Source organism: Melanotaenia boesemani, chromosome 16 (genome assembly GCF_017639745.1).
Source record: "Melanotaenia boesemani isolate fMelBoe1 chromosome 16, fMelBoe1.pri, whole genome shotgun sequence".
NCBI lineage: Eukaryota > Metazoa > Chordata > Actinopteri > Atheriniformes > Melanotaeniidae > Melanotaenia > Melanotaenia boesemani.
The window spans coordinates 337,101-364,149 of NC_055697.1; the positions used below are offsets into that span (position 1 = coordinate 337,101).

Below are 27,049 nucleotides of genomic sequence, written 5' to 3' on the forward strand. Positions count from 1 at the left end.
CCTTTTCTAGACAGTTTTCACTCCAAGCTTCTTTTCTACTTTTATTGAAGTAAAGACAGTTGTACATAGAGAGAAAGAAACATGAAAAATCTATTTTTCTACTCCAGACTTCTTTTTTTTTTTTTTTTTTTTTTTTTTTTTTTTTTTCTTCTTTTTTCTACTCCAGACTTCTAGTACTGATGGGTTAAAAACAACACAACTTATCTTGCATATCTTGGAAGTGCATTATGTTGTTAACTGGGTAACACTTTATAACAATGACATGACAAACACATAGTAAAGTAATCCTTAATTAATGCAGGACTCATGATGATTAAACTCAGATTAAATTCTTTTGAATTATTCAAATTAGATTTTAAACAACAGGTGCACATTAACATTTATGGAAACTAGTTTCTCTGTTAATTTATGAAGTAATAAAAGCCATCAGGTGTTGAAACAGTAATTCATAACATTTACTGCATTAATTAAATAATCATGAGTCAAATGTTAATGAAGGAATACTTGTGTGTATGATTTGTACTATTATCAAAAAGTATTAATGCCATTTTGACCAGTGAAGTCATGTTTTTGGACTCTCTGCTGCTCAAGGAGACTTGAAGGGCCCTGACTGACTGGACTGCCAGGGAACGCTGCGTTCAGGGACACACTGTCAGACACTGCACTGTGGAGCGCAGGGGGCAACAAACACTGCAGAACAAATACTGGTAATATCCCTGTGTTTAAGCCTTTTGCATCCTGACTGGAATCATTCAGCATCGTTCAAGCAAACAGAGTTTTACCAGCATCTAGTGTTGATTAATGTGGCAGCTATATTTTACAACCAGACTGTATCACACTTTCTGCTCCTCTGCCTTTGTATTGTTTCCCTCATAATGTTTGTTTTTATACATATATAAATATATTTTTATTTGATGATGTGTTAAATAATTTTAATGACAGAATATTTATTCAAAAGGTGTAATAAATGTAAATTAGAAAACTGATATTAAACTCTTGTTTGGTAACGGCTTGCTTGGGAAGTGTGTATTTGTGAAAACACACTTTGCTGTGTGTTAATCAAGCGGTAACCTCTGCCTGTAAAATGTGAAGCTTATGCGAAGTGCAAAAAAATTGCAGTTCCCCCCTCATTCACTAGGGGCTCCAAAACAGAGCAAATCCCCATAGACTCCCATGTTAAAAAGACCAACTTCACAGCAGAAATAAACATGTTTAAAGCCTGGTACAAAAATCCATTTTAGGATTAAAAGGTCAAGTTTACCTTCATGACAACTGTGAGGGATGAATTTTTTTCTAACTCATCCGTTTGGAGCAGAAAAGGAGTCCTTTATCTGAAGCCATGACAAGATTATTGGTAACCTTCACCAGAACTCTCTGTGCTGATGAGCTCTAAATTCTGACTGAAACACTACATGCTAAAAGCCTTACAGAAGTAAATATACTAAAAACATGGTACAGTACAAAAACTACAGGTGTTTATTAAAATTTCTGACAGCTGCAGGAAAAAGGACCATCTGTAACATTTAGTAGAACATTGGCCATGGTTACATGGTGTTTTTAATTCAGAAATAATTACTCAGAAATAAATCAATCTGAATTAAAGTATTGTCCTTTGCGTTTACATGGAAATAGGAACTCTGAATTGCGGTTTACATGGAAAAAACATTTAATCGTCTTTATTCAATTCCACTTTAGATCTGGGGATTGGGAAGGGTTCTGATTGGACAGGGTCAGAGGTGACTTATTTACGTCTACCCCAAAAAAAGAAACTCCAGTTCTTTGGACTGCTGAATAATGTGTGAGGGCAGAGCTATGGGTCTAAGGTTAGACAGAGAGCTGCTCATATTGGTCATGTCTGGCTATCTTCAAGAAAAAATGTTTGTCAATGAAATAAATTCGTCACTTAGAAAACAACACTGGTTGACAGATGTTGTCAACATGCTCATTTTATGTTTAGTTCTCGGAAGCGAATACTCAATGGCAGAATACAAACAGAACACTGTGTTAGCATTAGTTCCTATCTGGCTAGGACATTTCCTACATACTGGAAACAACAGTGTTACTTTAAAATGTCCCTTTTGTCTTCAGTGACTTTGTCATCAATGGGTCACAAAGTGCTCATCATCCTTTGATCATGTCATGTAGATGAATCGCTCCAGAAATGATGGCCATTCACAGATTTCCAGTCTTTTCTGCTGGACCCACTCTGGCTGGTTTGGTCTTTTATAGTCCTGTAGTCACTTTTCAGATTTGAAGTTTCTCTCTGCATTGTTTTGAAGTCCGTTGGTACTCATAAGTGGCCATCAGCTTGGAGATCTCCTGGTTGACCTTTCTCATTTCAGGTTGCTCCAGGAAACATCTGCACCTCATCGTTAGACGACGGTGATGGTTTCTGTGCCAACATTTTAATATGTCAATCATTAAATTGATCAGGGTTGGGGACCTCTGACAAATATGGTGATGATGGAAGAAATCATCATAATGGACATTCTCAGACTCCTCCCTGAGCCACCACTTTATCACGGTGAAAGAGTTTGCACATCCTGACGATCCTAGCGGCTATGTTGTCGGGGGCTCTGGAGTGCCTCTGGTAGGGTCACCCATGACAAACAGGTGTCTAGGAGAGGGACCAGATGAAGCATGGCTCAAAACACCCCTGTGATAACGACAAACCATGGACCCAGGTTTATCTTGCCCAGATGTGGGTCATCGGGGCCCCCTTTTGGAGCCAGGCCTGGAGGTGGGGCATGGAGGTGAGTATTTGGTGGCCAGGCCTTTGCCCATGGGGCTCAGTCAGACTCAGCCCAAAAGGGTGACATGCGCCCTCCCATGGGCTCACCATCTGCAGGAGGGGCCATAGGGGTCTGATGCAGTGTGAGCTGGGCAGCTGCCAGAGGCGGGGATCCTCGGCTGCAGAAGCTAACTCTGTCGAATGTCACCTCTCCAGCGGGGAAAGAGCCTAAGCTGGTGCGTGAGGTTGGGCGGTTCCTACTAGATCTAGTTGGACTCACCTCGAGCCACGTCTTGGGCTCTGGAACCACTGTCCTTGAGAGGGGCTGGACCTCTGGAACCACTGTCCTTGGGAGGGGCTGGACCCTCTTCCATTCTAGAGTTGTTCCCTGTGAGCAGTGCCAAGCAGTGTGGGCATGCTCATTGCCCCCCTGACGTGGTGCCTGTATGTTGGGGTTTACCCCGGTGGACGAGAGGGTAGCCTCCCTCCGCCTTCAGGTGGGGGGATGGGTTCTGACTGTTGTTTGTGCTCATGCACCAAACAGCAATTCAGAGTACCCACCCTTTCGGAGTCCTTGGAGGGGGTGTTGGAGAGCATCCTTCCGGGGACTCCCTCGTTCTGCTGGGGAACTTCAGTGCTCATGTGGGCAATGACAGTGAGACCTGGAGGTGCGTGCTTGGGAGGAATGTCCCTCCTGATCTGAATCCGAGTAGTGTTTTGTTGTTGGACTTCTGTGCTCGTTATGGATTGTCCATAACGAACACTTTGTTCAGACAAAAGAGTGTCCACATGTGCACTTGGCGCCAGGACACTCTAGGCCGCAGTTCAATGATCAACTTTGTAGTCGTGTTGTCGGATTTGCAGCCACATGTCTTGGACACTCGGGTGAAGAGAGGGGTGGAGCTGTCAACTGATCACCACCTGGTGGTGAGTTGGCTCAGATGGTGGGGGAGGATGCCAGCCAGGCCTGGCAGAGCCAAGTGTGTTGTGAGGGTCTGCTTGGAACATCTGGCAGAGTCCCCTGTCAGAAAGAGTTTCAACACCCATCTCCGGCAGAGCTTCAGCCAAGTCCCAGGTGAAGCGGTTGGTGCCTGTCGTGGCGGTAACCCCCGAACTCGTTGATGGACACAAGCAGTGAGGAATACCGTCAAGCTGAAGAAGGAGTCCTATCAGGCCTTTTTTGCCTGTGGGACTCCAGAGGCACCTGATGGGTCGAGAGGAGTCCGATAAGGTGGCCCGGGCATCTGGTCAGGAGGTCTCTTGGACGCCTCCCTGGTGAGGTGTTCCAGGCACGTCCCACCGGAAAGAGGCCCCGGGGAAGACCCAGGACACGCTGGATGGACTACATCTCTTGGTTGGCCTGGGAACGCCTTAGGATCCCCGGATGAGCTGGTGAATGTGGACGGGGAGACAGAAGACTGGGTTTCTCTGCTTAGGCGGCTGCCCGCCTAGACTCTGGATGAGCAACTTGAATTATTGGACATTACTGGACCTGATTAAAGGAGTAACGTAGGGAATTTTAAAATGCTGGTTACCACTGACTTACAAAGTATCTGGAAGCCTTCTCACTGAAATTCATAAAAACTAAATGTCTCTTTCTTTTTGGTGCCACTCTCTTCACTGGACTTCAGTGGACTTTCCAAGAGAAATATTGACAGATCAGGAAATGTACTAACCAAAATATGTGAATCAGTTGCTGGTAATCAACAGCTTGAGTACTACACCATATCATCCCCACACTGATGGGACTGACAGAACAATTTCATCACACTCTGAAACAGGGGTTTTGGAAGGTGGTGAATGATGGATGTATGCACTGGGATAAGTGGCTGTCACATCTCTCTGCTTGCAAGGAAGTACAACAAGCCACCCATAATTTTTCTTCAGTTCAACTCTATTGTTATGTATTAAGTTTAGAGTTCTTTATCTTTAATGAGTGACTATTGCCGCAGATGAAGGCTAGACCTGTTAATGATGTGTTTAATGAAATAATAATAATAAAAAATACTTTAATAATCCTCGGAGGGAAATTTAATTAGAGTTGCGTAATAGTTAGTCCAACTAAAATTAGTCATTTATGTTGCTCCAGAGGCTAAAGTCTGCTGCAGAAATAACTTCCTAAATCTTTTTTGTATTCTAGTTAACCTGAAGAAGCCTATGACAGAACACTGTACAAGAATGATTCCCAACCAAGGATCTGTGAACCCCCTAAGAAGCATAGGGGTTGTAAGGGTTTGAAGAGGGACTGAGTGGGTTTCATGTGGTCATAGGGGGATGGCTGGGGTGTGATTAGGGGTGACACTGAGAGGAATGTGTGTGTGTGTGTGTGTGTGTGTGTGTGTGTGTGTGTGTGTGTGTGTGTGTGTGTGTGTGTGTGTGTGTGTGTGTATTGGCCAAGATAGGTAGGTGTGAGAAAGGATATAGGTGTGTATGTGGGGAAGGGAGGGATCACATGCGCTTTTGGGAGAGGCCTGGGTGGGTCCGGGGGTGGTGGGCCATCAGTTTGGGTTCTCCCACCATCCTCCTCCCCCTCGTCTCCTTCCCCCCTAGGCATGTGGTGGGTGGGTGCCTTCTGGGGTTAGTGGTGGTCCTGGTCATGGGGGACGGCTGTTCTTTGCCTGTCTTGCCCTGTGGGGCCTCTCAGGGAAAGGGGGTGCCTACTGCGATCATCGACTCACCTTCTGGAGGGAAGGTTGCTTCCCCCGGACCTCTCTCTTACACACATGTTGGGATTTGGACTATGCACATCACACTGCACCCTTTGGCGACTCGCCTCTCAGTTTTAATTATGCACACAATACACAAACAATTTCTGGGGGGCATGCCATGTAGTGCATGGCGGGTGAGGCTGCTTGTTTGGCCTTGCTCCCAGCATGGTACGATTACTGCCCCTCAATTTTAATTGCAAACAATACACACTTCACAAACAGTCATGAGCAGGGGAGATGAAGGCAATGGGGTCCTCCCACACCCCTGTTTCCTGGGCACCACCGAGGGCAGGCAAAGGGAGGTGGTTGCCTCTGGGGCTGGGATCCAGACTGGCTGTGATGATTGGGGTGCTGCTAGCCCTGGAGAGATGCCCAGCCTGCTACATCTGGGTTGGGTTGTGGTAGGGGTGGTTGGCTGGGGGTGGTGGTGGGGACGGGATTTGGGGCTCGCTATCCTCTGGCTTGATGTTTGGGTGGTTGTGTTGGGGGCCTGGTTCTTCTGGGCATGATGAGGGCCCTGGGCCCTAGGCTCTGGATGGCTAGTGCCTGACGGAGTCTGTGGCTGCCCATCTGGGCCTATGCCCCATGACCACAGAGGGCTCTGGCCGGGGGCTTTCTGTGCTACCCTCCGGGTGGGTCCAGGGTTGTCTTTGTGGGATTGCTGCTGATCACCTGGGTCTCTGATCTACCCTAGTCTGCCTATAGCCTACGCAGAGGCGTGGTTGTATTTGCACGGTCACACTCATCTCTGATCACTCCTCTTCCTCATCCCCTGCATGCTGACACAGTCACTGAGTTGTCTAGTGGGGTTATACACTAAGAGATACTTTTGTTTAGGTTTTGTGTGTGTGTGTGTGTGTGTGTGTGTGTGTGTGTGTGTGTGTGTGTGTGTGTGTGTGTGTGTGTGTGTGTGTGTGCATGTGTGTGTGTGTGTGTGTTTGTTTCTGGTACTTTGGTTGTTGTTGTGATACATGTTTGTTTTTTGCTGTTGTTTTGGTTATTTGTTTATTATAGGAGGTCCTATGTTTCTTCATTGCTATGTTTTTTCTTCTTAGTTTTTGTCAGATCATGTTTGGTACGCGACATTTGTGGCTCGGAAGACTAGATTCTAGATCAGTTGCAGGACAGCATTGCTTTGTGTCTGTTGTTCTGTGATGAGATAATCGGAGAACACTACACACACAGTATGATCAACACGGTTAAACACCTGATTTTTTATCTTCACATGTGAGGTCTCGAACAGATAAAAAATCTTATAAGATTAAAAAAAACCTTATGTGTGTACCGGGCCTATAGGGGAGACCAGGTATAGTTGTAACAATTTTGACATTTCTGTCTCTAACTTCAAGTTCTTTTAATCCAGTGTGTTCAAACAGCTATGCAAACTAGCTTCAAGTGTCTGCTAATCAATGACAGCACAGGGGTGGTGTGGCTCAGTGGGTAGAGTGGTCATCTTGTAGCCTGAGGGTTGCTGGTTCAAACCTTGGTCTGTCAAATAAAATGCAGTGTGAAAGCAAATTTAAACCAAAGGTGTGAAGATTTTCCAAAGTCTGCCTGACTGTTCTGGTGCAAATGCACCCTAAAACAAAATGTCATTCAAATCACATTTTCCAAACGTTTACAACCTACCCCATGAAATCATGTTACAACTGTCCCCTGGACTCCCTATATACATACATATATATATATATATATATATATATATATATATATATATGTATGTATGTACACTACCGTTCAAAAGTTTGGGGTCACTTTGCCATGGGATTCAAAAAGGAAGTGACCCCAACCTTTTGAACGGTAGTGTATGTATGTATACAAAGGCATTGTGATCAAGAATTAAGACCATGTCCACACAGAGACAAGTTAAAATGTGTCTGGTCAAGTTGTTTGTTTTTTTTTTGTTTGTTTGTTTTTTTAATCATGTTGACATTTCATTTACATGGAAGTTCCATTTTTAGTATGGAGGACAAGGAGGGTCTTTGAAATAGCAATACAGCCTTTAGCTCATGAGTAATTAATTGTGAAAAAAGAATATATGTGGCTAAAAATAATATCAAATTCAACAAATAACTCATCAAATTGCAAAGTGTTTTATTAAATAGGACAGACTTAAAAACAGTGTAAGCATTATGCTTCAGCCTGTGTCTTATTAGTAATGTTATGTTTGTACTGAACACATTTGTTGTTTACTATGTGACTAAATAAAACTTGAATCCTCATATGTCGTCTCCATCAACAGTCTTCCATCCACATTGTCCTCTATGCTCATCTATTCCCATCCTTATCAGTATGACTATGATCCCAATCAGTCCCCTCATCAGACCTCCATATTCATCAGTCCTCCATCCTCGTCAGTGCGCCAGCCCCATCAATCCTCCATCCTCATTAGTCCCCTACACATTAAGTCCTCAACCTCCTCAGTCATCTCCATCCTCATCAGTCCCCTCCATCCTCATCTGTCCCCCATGTTAATCATTTCCTTATTCTCATCTGTCCTCTCCATCCTTTTCCATCCTCCACCCTTATCAGTCCTCCATCCTCATCAGTCATCCATTCTAATCTGTTCACTATCCTTGTCAGTACCCGATCTTCAAGCAGTAAATTTTACTGCTTTTTTTTTTAGCCTTTAATATTTTAAACCAATAAGTTTGACACTTACGTCACAGTCCGACAGTTCCGGTAGTTTTTGTCCCTTAAACCAAGTCCCACCAAGTCACATGGCAATCATTATCTTTGCTTTCTTTTTTTCTTTTTCTTTTACAGTACTTTAAATGACCACCCCCCCCCCAAAAAAGGAAATGGAGAAGTTGGGAGGAGGGAAGGTGGGGGGTTGTGAGTTGTAGTGTTTCAAAGTGGGGTCTAGGAAGAGTGTGTGTGTTGGGGAGAGGGCCGTCAAGGGAGAGACTCCCTTTTGATCTTTTAGGGAAGCAAAGACAGAAGGGGCCTCTGCCTGAGCTGGCAAACACATTTAGCTGCTCATTGTTCAGATCAGACTGGCAATCAGTCTTGGAAATGCATGGACAAACAAAAGTTTACAGCTCCAATTGGAAAAGTCAACAGGTCTCACAGAAGGCCTGAACTGTCAAACAGGAGCCTCACTTTGATCACTTGTTTGCATTTCAATTATCCAGCCTGGTCTGACTGGTGGACTATGTTAACACTGTTGAAGGCTTATTTGTGTTTAACTGGCTGCCATTTTGGTAATGAATCCAAACACCTTCCTTTTTCTGGACTCAGTATAACTGATCATCCATAGACATGTGCAGTATGGAAGGGATCAGTTATAATTTGTATTTTTTCCACAGTTTTGTTGGAAAGCAGGGTAAGATCCTTTCATAAAGCAATGGCAGACAGTTGAACACTCATTTTAAAAACCAAGTCTAAACACTAATCCCCTCACTCTTAACAATATACAGCATGAAATGTATTGTCTGTGAATGAGAAGATAATTCCCTAATGTATGATCTAAATATCAGAGCTGAGTAATTAGAAACAGATTATTAATTGATTACTCTGTTAATGGGATGATCAGTCGTTTGGTGCTATGCCAATTAAATAAAATGACTTGTACTCTGCTTTCATCCAGTACTCATTTAGATTCTCTCAGCTCCAAACTTAGTAAATTAAAATCAATGGAATTTGCTTCAAATAAGGCTGGTCTTTATTTCCTTTATCACAAACATTTTTATATATGCATTGACCTTTTTCATATGTTTATAGACTTGCTTACTTAAAGAAGGTAGTTTAGCTAAGTTAGGACATTATCTCTAAAAGGGGTGCCATTGGAATCACTCAACAAGCGTACAGTAAGTTCCCTGGAAATCCTTGAGAGAGTCTGAGTGAACTCAATGTATGGAAGTTGTAAGGTCTTTTAAAGGGTGCAGCTTGTGTGTCAGATTGAGGTGTTAGGGTCTGTTTTAGAAAGTCTGGGTCACATTCTCTGGTCACCACTGGAGGCTGTAGGGACTGCCTCCACAGGGGAGGTTGAGTCGGGGGTTAAATTGCTCCGAACACAAATGAAGAAGGTAGTGGAAGAATGATGTTTGTTTATCTGGGGTTAAGGACGATGGTTGTGACTCCATAAAATGGATGAAAGCTGTTTTACCCCCAGTTTTCTACACATTTGCATGGTCACAGTGGCCATCCCAGAGGTGTGATTTTTCCCACACATCCCCAACACACACAGTGCTGGGGGTTTTAATGGTTATGGCAAAGTAAATCCTTTAATTTACACTAAATCTACTTTTCATTCAGCAGCACTGGAAATGTTTGACCTCAGAAGTCATACCTGTTCACATGGATTCACCTATAGCACTACATTTTACCATAACATGATCAAAAGTTTTTTTTATTTATTTTTATCTGTAGTTTATTCATGGTCACAGAGGCTTGGTTTTGATCTGATATCTGATCTGTTAATTCATTGCAGAAGTATTTAAGCAAATTAATGTCAATTATTATAAAGACCATTCATTCAGTGCTTTAGGTTAAACGGATGTTCATAAATCCAGATTCTTTTAACCCTTTTAAAGAGAAACTGTCCACTTCTGATACCGCAAAATAGTTTCTAGGACCATAATCAGAAATAAAATTGAATAAATGAACGAGAGAGGTAAAAATAAACAAATACACTAAATATGCATACAATAAGACAATGACATGAAAAAATATGAATGAATGAAGTAAATAGAATTAGAGACCAGGCCAGAATTGAGCAACCAAACTCCATTATAAAGATCCCAGAGTTCCAGATTTTACCAACAGACCACTTTACTTTCAGACTGAAGATTTAAATTTGTTCATAGAGGTTCTAAAAGTATAATGGGTGGCAGAACCTTCAGTTATAGGACCCCTATGTGGAACTGGTTCAACATATTTTCATTACCGGTTGTGGACTGTATTACCTCAGACAAGATCGGGAGTCTTACGCATGATTTATACTCACGCGGCGTCTGCTTCCCCGCTGTAGGGGCTGCGTAGCTCCACGGAGGCCCGACGCGCACCTCTTCCAGACCTGACATGCACCCCTGCTATGCAGACAGTTACGCAGAAGTATTCCCTTATGATTGGTTAATATGGGATTACAACTTTCTGAATTTGTGTAGTAACTGCCATTTTTCAAAACAACACCCAATGGATCAAGCTGATGAGAGGCTGATGGAATTATTTTTTAGTTTAGCTACGCGTTAGCTGACCGCACGCAGATGCCATGCAAGTATAAATCCAGCTTTACTGTATCAGTGCTAGTGATCGGCGGTATGGATAAATTACAATGACCCACTGTCCCACATGAATGGACTGATAACCACTGATATTGTTGACTCAGTCGAGTAAGAATGTCTGAATTGTGATCGTGTTCCTTTTTTGGGGGAGGGCTTGGTCACCATGCCATCGGGGTCAGGCTGATCCGATGCCTGGCAGGTGCCCTTGAGATTGCAATGTGTCTGTAGGGATGAAGGGAGGGGTGGGGAGGAGAGGGGCGGAGGGGGACCTGGTGGAAAGTGGGGGGGGGATTAGGGTTCATGGGGTGTGGAACTGGAGGAGTCTCCTCTCTTCTCTCTCGCTCTCTTTCCTTCCACCGGGGGCTGCTTCGGAGTGGCTGGGGACACTGTGCCTTGGACCCGACCAAGATATGGGTGTGCAACCTGGGGTTCTCTGGTCCCCTGGGGTGGTGGCGTGGACTGCCAGGGGTGAGTGGGCGTCCGGGATGCTGTTGCCCTGGACTCTTGGCTGGTGGAAGAAGGGCAAAGGCCCAGCTGGGCCTTTGCCCTTCTTCCCTTGGGTGGTCCTGGGGAGACGGGGTAACCTACAGTGGCCAGCTGAGGAGTTGGTTGCCCGAGAGAGAGGTCATTCTCCCAGTTGTGCCCCTAACCCCTAACCCTAACCCTTGGATCTGTGGGGTGCCTGCCCTCCGTGCAGCCAGCACCGTGGCAACCGGTGCCCACTGGGCCTGCTCACCGTTGCCCTGGGCTGCTCAGTGCCCCAGCCCGGTTGCGCCAGAGGGCTCCGGCCTGAGGGCCCCTCTGCTCTCGGCCGTGGGGCCACTGCTCTCTCTGCTTTGCGGTCCTGGGCTCTCCTCTGCAGACCTGCAAGGCCTTTGAGGCCTCGGGCTCCCACCTGTCTCCCCCTGAAGCTTCAGGTGCACACATTTCATCCTTGTTGCATGATCACACACATACGTTCTCATGTGCATGCTCACAAATGTGCTTGTCTCTCCATCCACTTCCAACTAGATTTTGCGGATGTTTTTGTGTAGGTACGTCTCTCTATAGGTATGTTTGATGACTGTTGTACTTTTTCATATCATCAATATCCTATTTTCTTTATGTATCATGTAGTACTGTGGTAATTTATATTGTTTTTGTGAATACTGATGTAATTTAGGCAGCCTAGAAAACTGTTATTTCCACATTTTAATCCTATCCTTTTCTGCTTTTTTGTATTTGTTTTTTTTCTTCTCTTTCTCTCTTCCTCTATCTCTCTTTCAGGTTCAGCACTGACATATCAAGACTAAAGAAAATAAGACTACAATAAAAATAATAAGAATATCAAGGGCAGCCATGTATATAACATGTCTCTCTTGGTAGAGCAAATCTGTCCAGCAAAATATGGCACACAGACCACCGCTCTGCATATTAGGATGCTGGACAGGACAGGGTTAAAAAAAAAGAGAGAGAGAGAGAGAGAGAGAGAGAGAGAGGGAAAGAAAGAAAGAAAAAAAAAAGGTTCTGTATTTTCTTTTTTTTGTTGCTGTTTCGGACCATAAAAATCCTACAGACAGCACAACAGAGCACCTTCAGTTACTTGAACAGTGACTGGCTCAGAATTCCGTGCGAATATGAATGAATATGTATGCGCTGTTTTTAGCATGACAACATACGAATCATTTGTGAGAGCAGCTTGCCCGGTTTAGCTTCAGAAAGCAGGACTTTCAGTTACCGGCCCCCTCTTTGTGGAATTGGCTCCAAGCTTGGCTTCAGGAAGCAGACACCCTCTCTCTACCTTTTGCCTCAAAGTTAGAAGTTTGTCAGGAGGTTTGTCTCATCAAATTCAGAATGTTTTCCTTCACATCCTTGTGCTTCTCTGTTAGACTTGCTTTTTTTTAAAGAAAAATTGACCCAAAACAGATAATGGGCAAACTGTATATAATGTTTAATGAATTTGAAGTGACAAGTTTAAAGGAGCTTAAACAAAGATGGAAAGGGGACTTAAAAATAGTAATAGCAGAGGCTACAGGATTTCCACAAGATTTCCACCTCGTCAGTGTGCCGCAGATACTCAGATATATAATTTAAGATTGTATATCGTCATTACTGGTCTTAGGATAAACTGTAGAGTATTAAGACAGACCTGGGTCCCACATGGGACTGGTGTATGACAGCATCAGACAAAAAATAGAGGATTCATGTTTTGGTTGTGTCCAAAGTTACATGGATTCTGGAAATAAATCTTTGAGACTTACTCCAAACATAACAGGACAAACAATCCACCACATTCCTATTTCACTATTTGGTATGATTCCTTCAGAACTACAGTGTGGGGATGCACATCTCTGAGGATCTTTCCTGGACAACTCACATCACACAGCTGGCCAAGAAAGCACAGAGACACCTCTACTTTCTCTGCAAACTTAGAAAAGTCCAAGTTGTCCCTCCAATCATGCTCTCCTTCTACTGGGGCACCATTGAGCGCATCATCACTGGCTGCATCACAGTGTGGTGTGGAAGATGCATTGCCTCCTGCAAAAAAGCCCTGCAAAGCATTGCCAAGGCAGCCAGCAAGGTCACTGGTGTCCCTCTACCTTCCCTCTCAGGCATTTTCCATACCCACCTGACCTGCAAAGCCATTAGGATTGTTCATGAGCTCTCACAGCCTCCACACTCCCACTTAAGCCTCCTGCCCTCAACATCTGGGAGCGCTAAACTGTCAAACAGCTTCATCCACCAGGCTATCAGGATGCTAAACTCTGTTCACTATCTCCCCTATCAGCCCCATCCCTCTGGACTGTAAATATTGTAAATGCTTTTTGAACACTTAACTGTCTGCCACTGCCACCTTATTTTTTTCATTTTTATTTCTATTTTTTATTTATTATTGTGTGGCCGGAGGTTGTTTCTCTCCTGGTCATGATTTTTCTCCTGGCAACTATATGGCACTGCCAGTCTTGCCACAACCACCTTGATTAAGGGGCACTGCAATGGATTCTTTTAAAAGCAGATGTGTAAGCTCTCGGCTTAGCGTGCTGTCTGCAAGGGGTCAGCTCCCACACAGCGCGACTGGCTGCTGAGGTGTGGGAGGCTGGCTGCTCTGCTGGATGCGGTGAACACGGCTAGATGTCCTCTCCGGTATGTTGTTTGTCTTTCTTTGTTTGCCTTTTGCTCGACTTCCAGCTAATTCTCGTTGTGCATGTTTTAGACCACGGTACAATTGAGTTGCGGTAATTGAACAACACTTATCCAGGGTTGGGTCATGGGAGTAGCTGTCTAAGCAGGGATGCCCAGACTTCCCTCTCCCCGGCCACTTTCACCAGCTCGTCCCGGGAGATCATGAGGCGCAAGATGTAGTCCCTACAGCATCTCCTGGGTCTTCCCCGGAGTCTCCTCTTGGTGGGACATGCCTAGAACACCTCACCAGGGAGGCATCCAGGAGGCATCCTGACCAGATGCCCGAGCCACCTCATCTGGCTCCTCTTCTATTCTATTCTATTCTATTCTATTCTACAGTCATTTAGCAGACGCTTTTATCCAAAGCGACTTACATTTGAGAGGAAGAACAACACAAGCATGAATTCAAACAAGATGGGACGTCATAATTAAGTGATAGTCAGACCGCTTTTGAGTCCAGTTGGACCCAGGTGCTGTCATGTAGTGCTAGTGCAGTGCATATAATTTTTTTTTTTTTTTTTTTTTTTTTTTGTCATTTTATTTAAATACAGGATCACGATTTCATCACACAATATCTTGATGTGGAGGAGCAGTGACTCTACTTTGAGCCTTTCCCTGATCACCTGAGTTTCTCACCGTATCTCTAAGAGAGAGCCACCATGCTGAGAAAACTCATTTCGACCACTTGTATTTGAGATATCGCTCTTTCGGTCATTACCCACAGCTCGTGACCATAGGTTAGGGTATGAACGTAGTTCGACCGGTAAATCAAGAGCTTTACCTTTTGGCTCAGCTCCTTCTTCACCACGACAGACCGATGCAGAGTCCGCATCACTGCAGACACTGCAGAGCTGAAGATTACGGCCCGATGGAGCCAAAAGAACCACATCATCCACAAAAAGCAGAGACTCAATCCTAAGGCCACTAAACAGGAAACAGGATCCCCTAAACACCTCGGCTGCATCTAAAAATTCTGTCCATAAAAGTTATGAAAAGAATCGTGACAAAGGGCAGCCTTGGCAGAGTCCAACCCTCACCGGAAACAAATCTGATTTACTGACGACAATGCATACCAAGCTCTGGTACTGGTCATACAGGGACTGGACAGCTCGTACAAGGGGGTCCAACACTCCATACTCCTGGAGCACCCACCACAGGAGTCCCTGGTGTACTCAGTTGAATGCCTTCTCCAAGTCAACAAAGCACATGTAGACTAGTTGAGCAAACTCCCATGTCCACTACAAAAGCCTGAAGAGGTTGTAAAGCTGGTCTACTGTTCCACGACTGGGACGAAAACCACACTACTCCTCTTCAATCCGAGCTTTGACTATCCGGCAGGCCCTCTTCTCCAGCACCCCTGAATAGACCTTACCAGGGAGGCTGAGGAGTGTCATCCCCCTGTAGTTGGAGCATACCCTGTGGTCCCCACCACCCCAGTCTGCCAGTCCAGGGGAACTGTTCCCGATGTATATGCAATGCTGCAGAGGTGTATCAACCAAGACATCCCTACAGCATCAGGGCCCACAGGAAAGCCCATAACAGGGTCCCCAGACTCTGCTTCCTTGTCGGAAGACGTGTCAGTGGGATTGAGGAGGTCTTCAAAGTACTCCCTCCATTGACCCACAATGTCCCAAGTCAAGGTCAGAAGCCTTCCATCCCAACTGTACACAGTGTTGATAGAGCACTGCTTTCCCCTCCTGCGCTGCCAGATGGTGGACCAGAATCTTTTCGAGGCTGTCCAGAAGTCATTCTTCATGCCTTTCCAAAATCCTCCCATGCCCAAGTTTTTGCCTCAATGACTGCCAAAGCCACGTTCCACTTATCCTGCTGATACCCATCAGCTGCCTCCAGAGTCCCAAAGGCCAAAAAGGCCCGATAGAACTCCTTTTTTAGTCTGAGAAGTTCTGAGATTTTCTTCTTTAAAAACATCTAGATGCCCACAGAAGAATGTGTTGATGTATGCCAAGTATGTAAGTGTGTACAAGCAATTCTTTGAACCTTTCCTTTATAAATTTCAGCAAATGCAAAACTGAGCTTAAATGTCAACAGTCAATAACCTTGCTTCAATCCCTCACAAGGAAAGTAAAATAACAAGTATTTACAAGCATCTGATATTTTATTAATCTAATTCAATAAAGAAATGAAAGATAAGACTGTTTTATTTGCTGGGCTCTGAGACCTGAATGTGGATGTTGTCAGGGAACTGTCTGCTCCTCACAAATGCTTGAATTAATGTAATCTTGCTGAACCTGATCAAAGGGGACAGAAAGAAAGGAGAATAATGAAGAGAAGTAAAAAAGAAAGGTAGAAAAAAAGAAGAGACAAAGGAAAACAAAGCTAACAATCATCAAGAGTTCCAAAATCAATAACAGACATAAAAGAACATGAATCACAACAGCAACCAATGTACCAGAAACACACATACAAATTACTTAAACAAAAGCATCTCTTAGTGTATAAACCCACTGGACACCTCAGTGACTTTGTCAGCATGCAGAGGATGAGGAATGAGGAGTGAGTGAGATGAGAGTGATCCTGCAAATGCAACAACGCCTCTACGGAGCCTAGAGGCAGACCAGGGCAGCCCAGAGACCCGGGCCATCAGCAGCAGCCCCGGAGCCCGAACCCAATCCACCTCACCACAAAGACAACCCTGGACCCACCCAGAGGGCAGCAGAGGAAGGCCCTAGCCAGAGCCTCCCACAGTCACGGGGCACAGGCCCTGGCAGGCCTAGATCGGCAGCTGCCAACCCCTCCAGGCACCAGCCATCCAGGATTGCTAGAATGCAGGGCCCCAAGAACCCAGAATTCTTAGTCATTTTAAAGGTGTCTTTGTTCCTGGTCTTTTCATGTATCCACTGTCCTCTAAGTGTCTTTAAATATTCTTTTTGAAAATTTATTTAAAAAAAAAAATCAAACATACCACAACTTTGTCTCGTGAGAGTTCATGCAAGCGTTTGACTAATGTTAATGACGTGCACTCTATTTTGCCGCAGGGAGACCAGAGTTGGAAGGGGGGCTGGCCCAGTGCATGCACAGTGCGTCCAACTCCAAAACATCAACAGCTTAGTGATGGTGAGCGAAACTGACTGAGCAGCAGCTCACGGAATTCAGCCATTTATGTTTGAACCAGACTCGGAGCCTGAGAGTGAAGAAACCGAGATGGTAGAAAAAGCAACAACCAAATGTTTACAAAAATTTATGTGGCAGAGCATTTTACCCCACTTATAAAAGAAAAAGAAAGGCTCATTTGTACATTGCAAGGGGTTAAACTTTTAGGCTCGTCCCGCTTTAGCATTAGCATTAGCTGCGTCAGCAGTAAAGCATGACTTTATATCATTATATCATTATATCATTGCACGCCAAAAGCATGACTTTAGGCGTGGAAAAGGGGCTGGCTTATTAAAATAGCTTACTTTTTTGTCTTGCTCATGCTATCAGGCCTAATTTGTGCATTGTCCTTTCAGAGAACCCTGCTTAAGCCTCTTTGGATCCATAATACTGTAGGATATACCTCACCTCCTGGTCCTGAGCCAAACCTGCATCCACAGCCCTCTAGATCAACCCAAGGAGGCTGTCTGCCCACTCACGGTTCCTACCAGTTCACCAGACTGTTTGTTCCCACAATAAATCCTTTTGTTTGTCAGCTGTAGATCCCTGTCTGCTCTTTGGGTCCACAACCTTGCCTCTGTGACATATATTGCAGTTTGTTAGTTAAGAAATATTTGTTAAAGTTGGGTAGGTCCAAGCCACCTCTGTCTTTAGTCTGTTGAGAATTTGTTAATGAGTGTGATTGTCCGGGGGAGAAATGTCCGTGAGTTCTGGAGAAAAAAGTAACACATCATCAGCATAAAGACTTATCTTCTATATTTCTTGTGTGGATTCCTTAAATCTCTTTATTTTGTCTTATGGCAGCTGCTAAGGGTTCAATAAAAATAGCAAAAAGCGAGGGAGAAAGCAAGCAGCTCTGCCTGGTGCCATCTGCAAACAGAAGCTTGGAGAAGTTTGATCATTTGTCTTCACACCAGTAACGTGCAGTGAGGTTAATGGCTGGTGAGGCACTGATTTACAGTTGTAAGTACTGAAAAGAGCATCTTATTTCAATATTCATTAAACAGCATGCAACTACTGGTAATGCTTCATATCCTATCAGCATTCCTCTTTCAGTTACACTCACACACCCACTGTTACCAACTCTTCAGTGAGAAAAGTAGCTATTGGCTGTCCAAAAAGTCACTAAATGATGTCATCGTCTAAAGTGCATAACAGCCTGGTACATATAGTTGTAATGGAGGCTGCCATGGAGAGGAATGTTACTGGAAAGGCAAAAATTGACGAAAAGACATGCTAAAAATGTTTTAAAAAGCAAAAATAATAAAAATAAAACAAATTATTTGGTTAATATTTTCTTTTTTTGTAGTTTAATTTTATTAATTGTAGGTTGTTTTCTAATTAGGAGTCTGCAACATTTCACAACACTTTAAATTTCTAAATGTTTTCCTCCGCACTCTTCATTAATAGACATTAATATCTGACGGTAAGACAGCACAGGATCATCCAGCAACAGCTTTGTTTCATTTTCAGCCTGGTCATGAAACAGAGGTGATTATCTCCTACTCTGAATGCAGCTGGAAGTTCCTGATGCTTGAGGATCAAGCCTCTTCTGATTGCTTTTGGACATAGGAGGGGCCTGCAATAAACTACGTTCATATACATCCAAAAGTCTCCTATACTACCAGAAAAAGTCACTGAATTTGTTGCTAAACACTTTGTTGGAAAAAAAGTGCTAGTGGGGTCTGAAAACTAGCTAAATATAGCGACAAAGTCACTAATTTGTCAACACTGCACACACCGTGTTGGTGTGTGAGTGTGCCCCCTTGAGGTGAGGCAGAGTACTGTCTACCTCACCTGCTGACTTTTCTCTGCACTTTATTGTATGGCATTACACAGATGGTGGAGAGTCATGGTGTATAACAAATATTTCTGTAAAGTTCATATTGGTGATATGCTGAGGAACAGAAACGGGCACGCATCATGCAACCCAGTTTGTAGTGGATCATTCAGTCAGAGTTGAGGCACAGTTCACCCATGCCTCCACCGGAGTTTTTATTTGATAAACTGTCAAAGATGTGTTAGAGTCACACTGAAAATGCATTTTTTACACAAATCAGTGGAATATATTAATATTTATTTTCTGTATTTTTTTTCTTTATCATGCCTCTCCTGACTGCACGTCACTGCTTCACACATGCATTTGGGTTGTTATATAATATTTTTATCCAATCTATGAAAGATGACCCAAACCCAAATTTGTTTAATGTTACAAATAAAAATTTCCAGTTTACTTGGTCAAATGCTTTTCCTGCATCTAAAGAAATGACTGTGGATTTCAGATTATGTAGAGTAGAATAATCTATGATGTTAATTAATCTACGCATGTTAGTAGAGGAATGTCTACCTTTAATAAAGCCTGTTTGGTCAGGATGTATTATTAGAGGGGTTATTTTTTCAATCCTTCTGGCCACAGCTTTGCTGATTATTTTAAGATCTACATTTATTAAATCTTATTAGATCTGTAACTGGATGGAAGTATCGGGTCTTTTCCTGGTTTTAATAGTAGAGTTATATTGGCTAGGTTCATATTTAAAGGTATTTTTTGTTTTTCCTTTATTTCTAATATCATATTGTAGAAAGTGGGTGCCAGCATTGTCCAGAATTCTTTGTAGAATTCTGCTGGGTAACCATCTGGACCTAAACCATCTGGACCTGAACCATCTGGACCTGGACCATCTGGACCTGGAGCTTTATTATTGGGCATATGCTGGCGAGCTTCATGGAGTTCACAAACTGAAAGAAATGAATCCAAGGTCATTTTATTTTCATGTTTTATTTTAGGAAGATTGATGTTACTAAAAAATGTATCAATATTATCATCTGTTCTGTTTAGCTGTGATATAAATAAAGTTTTATAGAATTTTCTAGAAGTGTTACTTATCTTGTCAGGGTCGTGGCTGATGTTTCCTTCTGGATCTCTGACAGATGAGATGGTTGTTTTTTCCTTGTTTGTTTTTAACTGATTAGCCACGAACCTTCCAGATTTATTTCCATGCTCAAAGTTCTCCAAGTGAAGTCTTTGCACCAAGAATTTTTTATCAATTATTTTAAGTACAAGTGTTAGCCTTCCTCATATTGTTCAGAGTGTGTTCTTGGTACTCCACTTTATTTAAGTAGCACTTTTAAAACAACACAATTGACCAAAGTGCTTCACACCAAAATGAAACAATAAAATAATAAAAAGAGAATATAAATATATATAAATATTGCCTCCTTAATATGAGGAGGCAACTGGTTCCACAGCTTCGGCCCAACTACAGAAAAGGCTCGGTCACCCCCAGGGGCGTTTCCTGGACCTGGGAACATTAGGGGCTGAGCTCACACCCTCGTAAAGAACCAACACAGTAAAAAACGCTTTTTATTTAAGCTTTCTTGAGCATTGTGTCACCTTGTGTAAGCCAAATACTGTAATATGTGCTTCGATATGCATTTATTTTCAATCTTAAACGTGACAATGTAAACAAGATCTCTAAAATCCGTATTAAACTTTTACTTTTCCAGACATCTGCTGTTTATCTCCACAACCTGCTCTTTAGTGCACATCTTCTGCAACAAAAGGATGAACGTGAACTGTTTTCAGTCCCTTGCAATTTTCAGAATAAAGATCATGCTTTAGTATTTACTGTACCTCTATCATCTCATCTGATCCTTCTTTCCCTACAGGTTTCACTTGTTTTCCTTCCATCATTTACTTTCTTTCCTTCTTTCACTTGCTGTTTTCCATCTTTACCATTACTACTTTTTCAGTAGTATAGCCGAGTTTAAACTACTCTGATTTTTCCTTCCCAGTCTCGAACACCCCTGTCCTGAAGCAACACACACATACTAGAACCACCAACCTCATTAATACATAAAGTAAACACCCACACAAAGGTGAGATCATGAAAGACTGGTTTTGTATTCCAAATATAAACGTATTGTGAGCAACATAAAATGTAAAACACTCTTTAAAACTCTTTAACTACTGACCAGCCAGTGACCTGGAGGTGAGCAAAAACATTAGTAAATAAATTTATAATAAAGCTGTTCTTTATTTATCTATATTTAAACTAAAGCAGCATCTACAAACCAAACATCCAACACTGGGAAAGCCGTTTCCATCTGCTATAACACAAACGCATGCGCACACACACACTCACAGCTGCGGGTAAACCAGTGAAGTACATAGACTTCACCACTGGATTTAATGCTAATGTGTAGAACAGAAAAGGGCAGGGCTAACAGTTTAGTACAGCTAGCTTACCTTCGAAGTATCAAGTACTGTCATGAATGATCTGCCTAATGTTCATTTAATTTTAAGACATACAGGGTTTAAATTATTTGTGGTTTACCTGTTTCGTGTGTTGGCCAGAGTTTTGCTGCCCATCGGCAGCGACCACAACTGAAGAGTTGTCTCTCTTCTTTAAATAAAAAAAAACATCTGATGTCCATTTTTGACTGCTAAAAATGACCCCTCGAAATAACACCAGAGTTCAGATTAGGGATAAATCGCCGGGCTGTTTGCCAACACGGAGGATTACATAAAACGCTTCCATAAAATTCTGACTCTCATTCACACTCATTCACACTCTGATGATCCTATGGCCTCGGCTGGCTAATAGCTCAGTCCGGCGCCATACGATCCCTGAGTCTGTCCCTCATTGACGTAAAACCCCAATTTCGGTTACTGGACACTTTCTACTGCTTAGTATATGCCGGAAAAAACCTTCAGTATGGTGTTCTTCAAGGAAAAACGACATATGACCCTCTGCTTGGGTACACCTTGGACTTGCACCCTCACAGAGTCTGGGGTCATCCTCCTAAGCAGTTTACTCCGTATCCAGAACTACCTTCCCCGATTCTTCCACCCCGGTCTTTTATTTCCACCCTCTCGCGCTGTTTAACCGTCCACTCCTCCCTTAGTTAACGACGCATCTCCTATATGTATTATGTGATGTATCTTAACCTTTAAAATAGTGTTTCGATTATTAAAAATAAGCGTATAAAAAATTAAATCCATCGACATCCTACGGTCCCCGCCTGTTAATCACACAGATGTTATACTTGACATTATTCATTTGTTCATCACTTCATGACTGTACTTAATCATTCCAGTCCCTTCTTTCTTTTTCTCCAACCGGTTTCCAGTCTATAACTCTCCACCCTCTGACACCTCGTGTGTCATGACGTCTCCACACTGGCCTGCCATGCATGGAGCTGAAGGTGGGGCAGGGGAAAACTCTGCTTTCAATGGGCATGTACCCCTTCAGGGGTATTTTGATCAACACAGCTGTAGCAGGCTGCAAAAAGCAAGGCAAAGCGAAGCAGCTCCTCCGGTCGTCTCCTCGTTGTGGTCGTTCAGCAAACCCCCTTGAAGTTTGCTGAGACCTCCTCCTCATCATCCTCCGAGCTAAGGCTCTCCTCCTCCATTTTAAAGGATTTCGGCGGCAGCAAGGTGACGCTGTCTCGCTCCTTCTGTGTGGCAGTCCCCCTTGGAGCTAGCAGCGCCATCTACTTGGTCACCGCCTTAATCACCAAGGTCCGGATCACTGGAATACAGCAGCATAGGGCAAAGGCCACAACCAACAGAGACACAGCTATTCCAGTGAGCCATTGTAAGAGTGATACTTCCCAATTGTCGAAGAAGCGGCTCAGTCCGGCTCCCCAACTCTCCTGTCCTTCAGTGGCCTTTGTCATTTCTTGCTTCAGTCCTTTGAGTGTGGCCATGGCCCGCGTGAACTCTCCTGTTTTGGACATCACATCAGGAATAAACGTGCAACATTGCTTTGTGCCAATAACATGGCATACTCCCCCTTGGGCTGCTAAGAGCCAGTCCAAGGCCTGTCTATTTTGCAATGTCCTTATGCTGGTTGCCGATAACTGTTCACCCAGAGCCGATAACGCATCATCTGTCGCGTTAACGAACCTATGTAGCGTGAAAAACACGTAATTGAGCCATTCCGTCGTCTTAATTATGCTAACGATCGGCATCAGTGCCTCGAATCCTACCGCAACTTCATTACGCACTTTAAACTGTTCTGGAATACCCTTAGGTTGACCAATCGACGAGAACCATATTCTCGGGTCTTCCTGAAGGGCTCTCCTGCGCCGCCCATGTCCCTCTAACATACCTGGTGGTGTGGTCGTATCACCCCCCTCTATCGGTGTCTCCTCTGCGTCTACCGGAACAATCGTGATGTCCGCCACCGTCTGTACCCGTGCGCACCTACCGATCCAGCCTTCCGGAAGAGTGGCGAGCAGTCGAGTTCCCCCGCAGTACCAGTAGGTGTCTGGAATCGGTAGTGTCTGGCTATGAAAGGGACATGCATAGATGGAGACGTTTGTTGAGCCTATTATCTTTAAAGCTGGTCTTAAATGGGCCTTAGTACATTTTTCATCAACATACCACAGTGATTTGCACAGAGACCTTCTTATCTTTCCTATACCCAGGTGACCGTCCCATTTTTGAAAGCATTCGAATTGGCCAACCGGTACTAATGGGATTTCTTTAGGGGGTATCAGACCCGCTAGTCCTTTTCTTAGATTCATTTATCTGTTGATCTTTGTCATATATTTTGTTGTCTTATGAAAAAATTTAGTAGTACCTTATATTAAAAAAACTTTTTAAGGTATTTTATTTCAGGTTTTAACTTTTATATCTACTTTTTACTTTTCTTTATTTACTTTTCTATAATCTTAATCTTTTTGACAGTTTATGCTGTGATTCGACACTAATTCGTGCGTCTGTCCCACCAGCCCCCAAATACAACTGCAATCGCTTCTTACCGGGTTTTGTTGATACGTTCGCCGTTTCTCCGTCCGTGTCTCTTCGGCTTAGTGTCGCGTTTCGTTGGTCAATTTCATCGGGGAAAAGAAGAGAAAGCAAATTAGCCAGAATTCTGATATTCACTCCAGCGGGATAATCGAGAGAAAAAACGTCGGGGGTCACCAATTATGTTGTGGCTTTTGCCCGGTCGAGTCCCCGACTCCTAGACCGTGCTCCGTCCACGAGAAGGGGCGCGCCTCCCGGCTGGAGCTCCTTTCCTGCTTCCCTCTCTCCTTCTTCCCCGGTCGGCTCCGGCTTTGACAGTTAACTTCACTCCGCGCGTTAAAGAGAATCGGACTCCGATACTTTTCTTTAAATGATTTATTGCAGTTGCACAAAGGTTGCTGGTGAATTCAAACAACACGAACTGACCAGAGCTCTGCCAAGCAGAACTTTTTAAGTCTGTTCGACCCCCCTTTTCCCTCGCACCATCTCACCCTATCTTTTCCAGCCAATCAGAGAACATCTGGTTTCCACTCAGTCATACTCACACACCTTTCACAATTCCCAGAAAACAGTTATATTGCCCTTATCTTGACCGGTCACCTTGTACTTGGCAGGTCATGTTGTCCTTGGATATATTGCCCTTATCTTGGCTTATCAACTTGTTTTCCCCAATTCCCAGACAGGTTGTTCAGCGGACAGCGTGTTCTCAACTGACTGTTTTCACTACACCTTAACTTCCTCTATACAACCGAGTAATGGTTTCACTGAAGGCGCACTTTTTTGTCAGAGGGAAATAAATCAGACTGTTATCTGCATAAAAGTGAAAGGGATGCCCAGCTTTCTAAAAACTGTACCGAGAGGGAGCAAGTAAAGTCTTCTTAATAAGTGGTGTAACCACTGCGTGTTTGAAACTCTCTGGTAAACTCCCACAGGTTAAGCTGCCATTGGTGATATGGAGCACATAAGGAGCTAAGGTGGGGAAGACCTCTTTAAAAAGACGAGGTGGAATAGCATCCTTGGGAGACCCAGCAGGCTTCATATGTCTTACTAGATTGGCCAGAAACTGCAGGGTAACAGGCTCAAACTGGTGAAAAACAGCAGAGCCTGAAGTTGCAACAGAGGGATCACAAGAGGGTGACAAGAGCTCTAACGCTCACCACTTTGTTAATAAAAAAGTTTTTAGAATTCTCATACATTTTGGTCAAGCTCTCCAGGCAGGTTGTTTGTGGTGCACAACGAACAGAGTCAATAACCTTAAAGAGAACGCGGGGGTTATGCCTGTTAAAAACAATGACATCAGAAAAATAGTTTTTGCAGCTTTCACAGAACATTGGTAAGATTGCCAGCTATGTCTTAGCATCTGGAACGACACCTGCAACCTGTCTTTTTTCCAATTACGTTCAGCTCTCCTGCACACATGCCTGACAGCGCATGTGATGTCATTTAGCCAGGGCTCATGCCTGGGTCTGAGATGTCTTGTCTTCAATGGAGCCACTATGTCTAATGTGGTTTTACACACAGAGTCAAAATGAGAAGTAAAAGTATCAACATTAAAAGCGGAACAAGACACAGAATCATGACAAAAAACAGCAGAGAACTTAGTAGCAGTGAAGGGGTTAATAACCTGAGAGCGCCGCACTGGAGCGAAGGATTGAGTAATATAACAAGACAATGGTATATAGAAAACAACAGGCATATGGCCTCAAAACACAGCATCATGAACTCCAAATTCAACACATCAAAACCATGTGATTGACCAAGATCAAGAATTTGAATGCTGGCCACAGGTTTAAAAGAGTTTGGCGATCATACACTAGTAGAGAGTTAGCTTTTGCGAATATGATAAACAAAACTACTATTAATAAAAACAAGTTTTGCAGAATCAGAGAGCAGGCCACACACAGGCGCCATCTTGACTTCACTTCACTGTGACTTCACTTCGCCATCTGGTAGACATGGTAAGCTCCTATAAGAATTTAATTCTGAGTTCTAACTCTGAAATTCTCAAAGTTTCTCAAAGGAAATTATTTTCCCTCTCATTACTGCTTTTCCTGCTTCCCAAATAACACACGCTGAAGTTTCTGCATGTCGTTGTTTTCTAGATATAAGGACCATTCTCTTTTAAAGTAGCTGATAAATCAGGATCTTTAAGTAATGACGTATTAAATCTCCAGTTTCTAGTTGCTGGTTTATTACTGTTACTTCTCAGAGTAAATGATACTGGTGCGTGATCACTAATGCTAATAGGATGGATTCTGATTTCTGACATGTCATTCATCAGCGAGCTGCTAGTTAAGAAATAATCTAATCTAGAATAGGAATGGTGAACTGAAGAGAAGAAGGTGTATTCTCTTAGTGTGGGATGGTGAGAACGCCAAGCATCACAGAGACCAAAATCCTTCATGTTTTACAGTTTCTGAGGATTTCCAGACTCGATGAGCTCCTGTGGTACTTTGTTTGTCTAGTATAATGTTAAAATCACCTCCTATAATTAGTGTGTTATCTGAGTGACCATAGAGGCGAAGAGGGAGTGAAAGAAGGAGGATCATCAACATTTGGACCTGATATATTTGCAATACATAACTTAACATTTTTAATAGATAATGTAACTATTATAAATCTGCCTTCTGGATCTGTGATTGTGTTATTAATATCAAAGTTTAACCTTCTATTAATAAGAGTTGCTGCTTCTCTTTGCCTAGAATTATGACAAGCTGAGTACAGTGTGGAAACTGGGCTTTTGGAAGAAGATCGATGGTTGAGTTTGATAAATGAGTTTCCTGTAAGAGGACGATGTCTGCCTTAATTTTCTGCAGATCGATCACCCTTTCTTTTATCGTCTTTTTTTCCTCAAAGAGTCGGGTCAAGCCCTCTGTGACAGATATTACTAACTCGCTGAGGCCGGCGTTCTCCACAGCCAGGGTTTCCACCTGCTTCTGGATGAATTCCAGTGATTCGCATATCACCTGGGACCTTTTGTGAAGAAGCTCCACCAGACTCAAATGTGCATCAAGACTACTTAGTTTCTTGTCTATAGAAAAATAAACGTACATTGAGCTGTTCCCAAGTGATGAAGTAGCCCCAGATGAATCATAGTTTCACTGTCTCTTGGCCTTGGATGAGCTAGAAGGGGGTGATGTTGGTTTGGCTTCCCCATGATGATTTTGTTGTTAACACTGATCTGTTATCCTTGATTAAAATTCATATTATGTATCATGTAAGTTTATATCAACTTTTATATTTATATTACACTATAGATTATATTTAGTGGTTTTATTTTTTAAAAACATTTTGACTAATTAAACACTCTTTTTAAGATGTTCAGCAGAAAGAAAAACCTGTCCAACCCAGACAGATG

At 43.2% G+C, this 27,049-nt stretch overlaps 1 long non-coding RNA gene across 1 annotated transcript; it reads left to right on the plus strand.

Annotated features, from left to right (window-relative positions):
• Positions 1–550: 550 nt before the first annotated feature.
• LOC121655207 lies at positions 551–16,422 on the plus strand. The gene is made up of 3 exons (XR_006013097.1): positions 551–561; positions 8,306–8,314; positions 16,342–16,422. It is a non-coding gene; the product is annotated as an uncharacterized LOC121655207 (long non-coding RNA).
• The last annotated feature ends 10,627 nt before the right edge of the window (positions 16,423–27,049 follow it).